Source organism: Aegilops tauschii, chromosome 2, assembly GCF_002575655.3.
Source record: "Aegilops tauschii subsp. strangulata cultivar AL8/78 chromosome 2, Aet v6.0, whole genome shotgun sequence".
Taxonomy (NCBI): domain Eukaryota; kingdom Viridiplantae; phylum Streptophyta; class Magnoliopsida; order Poales; family Poaceae; genus Aegilops; species Aegilops tauschii.
In genome coordinates, this window is record NC_053036.3 from 637,884,212 (window position 1) to 637,890,964 (window position 6,753).

The window sequence follows — 6,753 nt, forward strand, 5'->3', positions numbered from 1 at the left end:
CTGCCAAAACACGCCACGGGTTCGGCGATCATCATGCCACAAGTCGGCGATCATCATGCCACAGATCGGCGATCAAACATGCCGAAAAGTCCGGCGATTGAAAGGAATGAATCGTAGACATGAAACGCATCAAACGGTAGGCTCCTCTGCCGTGGGACTGGCCGTGGTCGGCGTCGCAGTAGGCGTGGGCGTGCTCGGGCTCGGCGTTGGCGTGGCTTCAGTGCTCGGGCTGGTCGTTGGCACAGCTTCAGTGCTCGGGTTGGGCGTCGGTGTTGGCGTCGTCGTGGGCGTAGGGGCGGTGGTCGCCGCCGGTCCGTGCATCTGGTTCAAGATGAGGCCGCGCTCCGCCAGGTACCACGCCTTCACCTGCTCGTCCATCGTCAACATGTCTGCCGCCATCAAGAACGCCAGGTCGGTGTTTCTCTTCTTCGCGGCGACGTTGGTCCTGAGAAGGTCGAGCTTGATGTCCTGCTTCGTCATCAACGCCGACCACCTCACGTCGGATTTCTCCTCCCTCTTGTCGGCGCTGTTTTTGGCGTCGGGATGCACTGCTCGATCGATGATTACAACCGTTCGGCAGCGGGTGCCGCGTGCCTCGCCACCTTGGCTCTTTTGTTGCCATCAGGGCGCCCTTCTACCGCCGTCGGCGGAGGCACATCCGGCTTGTAGGTCTCCTTGGCCTTAGCAAGAGCGAGCCGGCACTCCCTCCACTTCTCACACGACTCGATCCTCGTGAACACGTGAAGGAACTTGAACTCTTGGTTGCTGTTGTCCTGGCGAAACATGCTGAAGGCGAAGGCAAAAGTGTCGGCGAAGTACACGACGAAGAACTGGACCGGCGACCGATGGCCATACATGACCCTCGACGTTGGCGCCGCTTTTCGAACGAGCCGCGACCTCCTCTTGAATCCCATGCCACTTGTTGCATGCCGTCTGGATGGTCGCCTAGTGGTTCGCCATGGCCTTCTCGCCGCGATCCATGTGGATGTTGGCAAAGTCGGGGTCGACCAACTTGCGCTCGTCGAACGTCGTCTTGATCCTTCTCCAGTACGTGTAGGCATTCTGATTCGAGCCGGTAATCGGGTCGATGTTGACGGTCTTCCATGCCTCGGCGAGGCACTCGTCTTAACGTCCACTTGATGCGAGGCTCGCCCGGGCGGGCTTTGGCCGCCCGCTTCTTCTTTCCCCCTTTCGGTGCCACCGCTTCCACCTCCGCCTCTTCCTGTTCTTCCTCCTCCACCTCCTCTCGGCGTCCTCGAGCTCGTCGTCCATGTCGACGGTGGCGTCCATTGTTTCTTCTTGTGCGCTAAACCCGGACATGAAGCGGCGGCGACCGAGCCGCTCGCGACGATCTCGTCCATGTCGGCATCGGTGTTGCTGAACTGTGGCGCCGAGGCATGCGTGAAGGGTAGGGCGCCACGACGCAGTGGCGACGCAGGCGAGCCTGAGTAGACCGGCTGCGAGTAGCTGTATTGGGTGTTGAGGCCGACGGTGAACGCGGGGGAGGGAGTGCGGTGGTCGGGGTTGAAGTCGAAGGGGGAGGCACGCGGCGGCGAGCCATGCGGGAAGGTGATGTTGCACTAGTGCAGAATCGGGTTTTAGTCCCGGTTCACCAACCGGCTCTACAGGGTGGGGACTAAAGGGCCCCCCTTAGTGTCGGTTCATCACGACCCAGGACCAAAGGCCCACCATGTGGCACGAGCCCGCGCCGGGAGGCTGGGGGCCTTTAGTCCCGGTCTAAAAGGTTTATGTGTTTATTGTTTATTTTTCATTTTAATTTTGTGTTTTTCATTCAATTTTTTTTCATTTCAAACATATTTTACGCTACTACATACTGTACACGTTATGCATATATATAAATAAAATTTCTCGTAGAACCTATCATATATATATATATATATATATATATATATATATATATATATATATATATATATATATATATATATATATATATATATATATATATATATCATTGAATTTCTTGTACGACCATTCACATACACACATACCCAAGCCTCTATATCCGGGAGCGTTTTTGCTCCAATATTTACCCACTTGGTTGAAAGTGACTCTTGGGTAGGTTTGAATCTGGCACGTGTATTATTTTGGTACGTGGATGTGTACAAATGAGTGGTGTGTCTAGGTTTTCATTTGAAATTTTTTGAACGTGTGTGCAGCTTGGTTTGGTTCATTTAGTATTTTCTGTTTTGTGTGGGTCAAGTTCATCTCCTGGCAGATTTTTTTGCTTCGATGCTTCTTTCAGTTTTTGATTGGTTAAACAGTCCGGTCGTTACATCGCTGTCGATCTCCTGATTGGTTATTGGATCGTGGTCTGGCCGCTGTTGGTTCGGTTGTCACGTCGCTGTCGATCCTGCCGCTGTTGGGCCAGGTCCGTTTCTGGGTTCCTATTCGTCATCGGTTTGTGCGTCGGTTGCTGTTGGGCCAATCGTTGTGTCGCAATCTGGTCCTGTCGCTGTTGTTGCGTGCATGCCGCTGTTGCCTCGGTGGGTCTTTCTTTCGTTACGTGCTGTTTTGTTTCTTTCCGATGGAGCGGTGCCGCTTTGCAGCGTTGGTTCGGGAGTCCGCTAGATCGATGCCGCTTTTCTGCGTTCCTTCATCTGGAGGATTCTTTAGCTTTTCATGAATAGACTTCCACCGTCGTCCACCGCCCACCGCCCACCGATCCATCGTCGCTGCTCTACAAGCTATAAAAGGATCTCCTCGGTGTCCCTCCATTAGCATCGTCTCCACGGCCCTTGCTCGATCTCTATAGAAGTTGTGTTCTTCTGTTTCTTTTCACTCACCACAATCAAGCCATACGGGGAGCGCAACCGTTGAAAAAGGCGAGCAGGCGAGGTTGATCTTGATGGCGTCCAACTCCTCGCCGGCAAGGCCGTCCCATGGGGAGATCCTGCCGCTGTTGGGCCAGGTCCGTTTCTGGGTTCCTATTCGTCATCGGTTTGTGCGTCGGTTGCTGTTGGGCCAATCGTTGTGTCGCAATCTGGTCCTGTCGCTGTTGTTGCGTGCGTGCCGCTGTTGCCTCGGTGGGTCTTTCTTTCGTTACGTGCTGTTTTGTTTCTTTCCGATGGAGCGGTGCCGCTTTGCAGCGTTGGTTCGGGAGTCCGCTAGATCGATGCCGCTTTTCTGCGTTCCTTCATCTGGAGGATTCTTTAGCTTTTCATGAATAGACTTCCACCGTCGTCCACCGCCCACCGCCCACCGATCCATCGTCGCTGCTCTACAAGCTATAAAAGGATCTCCTCGGTGTCCCTCCATTAGCATCGTCTCCACGGCCCTTGCTCGATCTCTATAGAAGTTGTGTTCTTCTGTTTCTTTTCACTCACCACAATCAAGCCATACGGGGAGCGCAACCGTTGAAAAAGGCGAGCAGGCGAGGTTGATCTTGATGGCGTCCAACTCCTCGCCGGCAAGGCCGTCCCATGGGGAGATCCTGCCGCTGTTGGGCCAGGTCCGTTTCTGGGTTCCTATTCGTCATCGGTTTGTGCGTCGGTTGCTGTTGGGCCAATCGTTGTGTCGCAATCTGGTCCTGTCGCTGTTGTTGCGTGCGTGCCGCTGTTGCCTCGGTGGGTCTTTCTTTCGTTACGTGCTGTTTTGTTTCTTTCCGATGGAGCGGTGCCGCTTTGCAGCGTTGGTTCGGGAGTCCGCTAGATCGATGCCGCTTTTCTGCGTTCCTTCATCTGGAGGATTCTTTAGCTTTTCATGAATAGACTTCCACCGTCGTCCACCGCCCACCGCCCACCGATCCATCGTCGCTGCTCTACAAGCTATAAAAGGATCTCCTCGGTGTCCCTCCATTAGCATCGTCTCCACGGCCCTTGCTCGATCTCTATAGAAGTTGTGTTCTTCTGTTTCTTTTCACTCACCACAATCAAGCCATACGGGGAGCGCAACCGTTGAAAAAGGCGAGCAGGCGAGGTTGATCTTGATGGCGTCCAACTCCTCGCCGGCAAGGCCGTCCCATGGGGAGCGCCGCCTGTCTCTCCCCAGGCACGCGGCCTGTCCTCTCCAGCGTTGGTTCTCCATCCCTCTGCCTCCCGGTATGTGGGACACGCTGTGTCCCTCGCCTCGCACCCTTCTTCTTAATCAGTCATGTGCAAGGGAGGGCCGGCGGTACGGTTTGGCTTTGGAAGTCGGCCATCAAATCCTGCTATACAACGCTGGTGAGATGCAACACCAAATATTTGAGTAGCGGCCATGGTGGCTGCAGGGCCCCGACCTGCTCTTCGATCCTTTTCTCTTCTTTTTCTTCTGAGATGGAATGGTGCTCTGTACGCCGCATCCCCGAGCATGCCCTACCATGGTCGGATCCTAGCGGTCTGCGGCCTTCCTTGACGAGCGGCGTCACGGTCCATGGCGTTGGTGGAGGCGACGATCGAGACGGCGGGCAGAGACAACACGGAACCCTGGATGTTGTGCACCTGGCAATGAGGATCACGACCGACGAGCGGATGGACGACAATACCGCGGAGCTATTGCTCTGCGACCAGCTGCTATTAGCGCCACCCGGTAGTTAATGCCGGCCACCCGCCACGCGCCTCGCGCTGCGTAGTTTTGGTAACCTCGAGCGCCTGTAGCTCTTCACCCATGGCATGAAGTTGGAGCGGGCAAAGCTCCAGCGGTTCGCCTTCTCCCTGTCTGCACAGGAGAAGCAGGTTTCTCTGGCCACTTATCTCTCTCATTTTCTAGCTAAAAATTGCTCTTTTTTTTTATGTGCTTCACTTATTTCTACTAGATGCATGTTACTGCTCAAATTCTTTGTATTTCGCTTGGGATCTCGATGGACCTCATAATCTTCTCTGAATTTAATCGTGCTGCAGGACCTACGGGAGATGATCTCTAGACACTGCAGGAATTCATATGGACCGCCACCAATTTTATTTGAAGATAACCGTGAAATGCATACAGAAGAAACTAAAAAGATAGAAGTATACAGAGATCATTGATTCTCATAGTCACTTACCCACCAAGAAATCTACATGATAGTTTCTTTTGTAAAATGTATATAATTTTGTTTTTATTTCTCACAGTTTGTTTATTTCCGTTGCCTTATCTTCAGTTAAGCACGTATTTTTTTAGAAGTTAACCGGATCTTAGTATCCTCTTTATGTACAGGCCAAGTAAATTTTATAGGTTCAATTATTAATTGTTGCACATAGTTGGATTTGTTTCTAAGTTCTGCTTTATTCTATAACAGTAGGGATGTAGTTCTCCAGAGTTCAGTGCTATGATTAAGTAATTCATGTAATGAGTAAATAGGTGACACTCAAATTGTCAGAATGTGCTTAGTGTAGTACATAAATAATCCTACAGATGAGTTACTTGTATAGCACTTTCTGTGGATTGCAGGTTTGTAATGCTTATTGTGTTTCTAGGTCTGTACAGCACGTAGGATCTTGCAAAGAGAGATAATTTTGAAGTTATTTCGTATTTGCTATGTGTAGTGTACATGCAGTTTTTGTTTTGTTTCATGTGGTCCATCAAGAATCTACAAAATAATTTCAGAGTTGTTAAAACAAGACTCACCACATGAGTGAGACTAGGATGTTCAAGGCTTCAGGCACTGGACAGAGAGAGCTCAGTCACAATTTATATGACAAAAGGAGCATGTTTATTTGTGTGAGGGAGTAAAGGGTCCATATTTACAGAGCATCGTGATGCTTTTAAAATTACAAGTACAGTAGTTCAGCATAGGACTTTCCCTGCTGCTCTAATCCGCTTGACCTGTTCAAGGGATGTTTTGTTGTTCCTGTGTGGTCGATGAAAATTGGTCAGAAACTGAGGTCTTCCAATCCACCACACAATATGACCTGCTAATCGACATCAACTACTATGCCTTACAGTTTCATCTATTTTGATGTTTGAAGCATCTATTTTGAAGAGATTAAACGTATCTTTGGAATCTTGATTCCTGGGTATGTATTCAGATCTATATATTTTTTAATCTTTTTGTAATGGCTTGATTCTTGCCACCATTTGTTTGCCATTATCTGCATCCGCATGCAGATTAAAAATGGAAGAGAAATCAATGAACTGTATTATTTCTCAGTACATAGATCGGACAAATTTGATCGTATATATGGCATATTCAGATCTTTAAGGCATGGCCATCTCAGCAATAATCAGTAGCAATGTGTACTTCCTACTTTTCTAAAATATATCGATCATGTGATTGAATAAATCTTTGCTTTCCAATTCACCTTTATACATTGCTTGCCTTATTGTAACCCCAAAATTGTACACGTACATTTTTTCTCTAAAATCTAAATTAGTCAAATAAAAGTACTTAGCAAACTAGCATTACTATGCCGCAACGTATTTCGTCATGATGCATCAATGGGCGCCGCGTGCCGCCACGTGGGTATCGCTAGTATATATATACAATTTGGTATATACAATTTCTCCTATAATTTGCAGGTCATTACATGGAGACATTAGGTGTAATGGTATTCTTCTTTGGGATCTATGACCTGGTCGAGCAAAAATCCCGCTATTTCCTCTTGAATTGCTCGTACGTGATCCGTTGGTAGGAGCTTATCCCGCATCTCTTGCATCTTTATTAAAAAATAAGATCAATATGAATATATTAGTCGTGTGTATATATATTAGATCGTGATAAAAAGAATTGTGAATAGTGTTCTGGCAAACATACCCAAAGTTGTCTATCACTTTTGAACCTTTCGGACGTCATCATGCGAATGTTCTCGTAAACATAGTATGCACATAAATTAT

At 49.0% G+C, this 6,753-nt stretch overlaps 1 long non-coding RNA gene across 1 annotated transcript; it reads left to right on the top strand.

Annotated features, from left to right (window-relative positions):
* Positions 1-3,478: 3,478 nt before the first annotated feature.
* LOC120973878 (uncharacterized) lies at positions 3,479-5,458 on the top strand. The gene is made up of 2 exons (XR_005769463.2): positions 3,479-4,676; positions 4,842-5,458. It is a non-coding gene; the product is annotated as an uncharacterized lncRNA (long non-coding RNA).
* Positions 5,459-6,753: the final 1,295 nt, after the last annotated feature.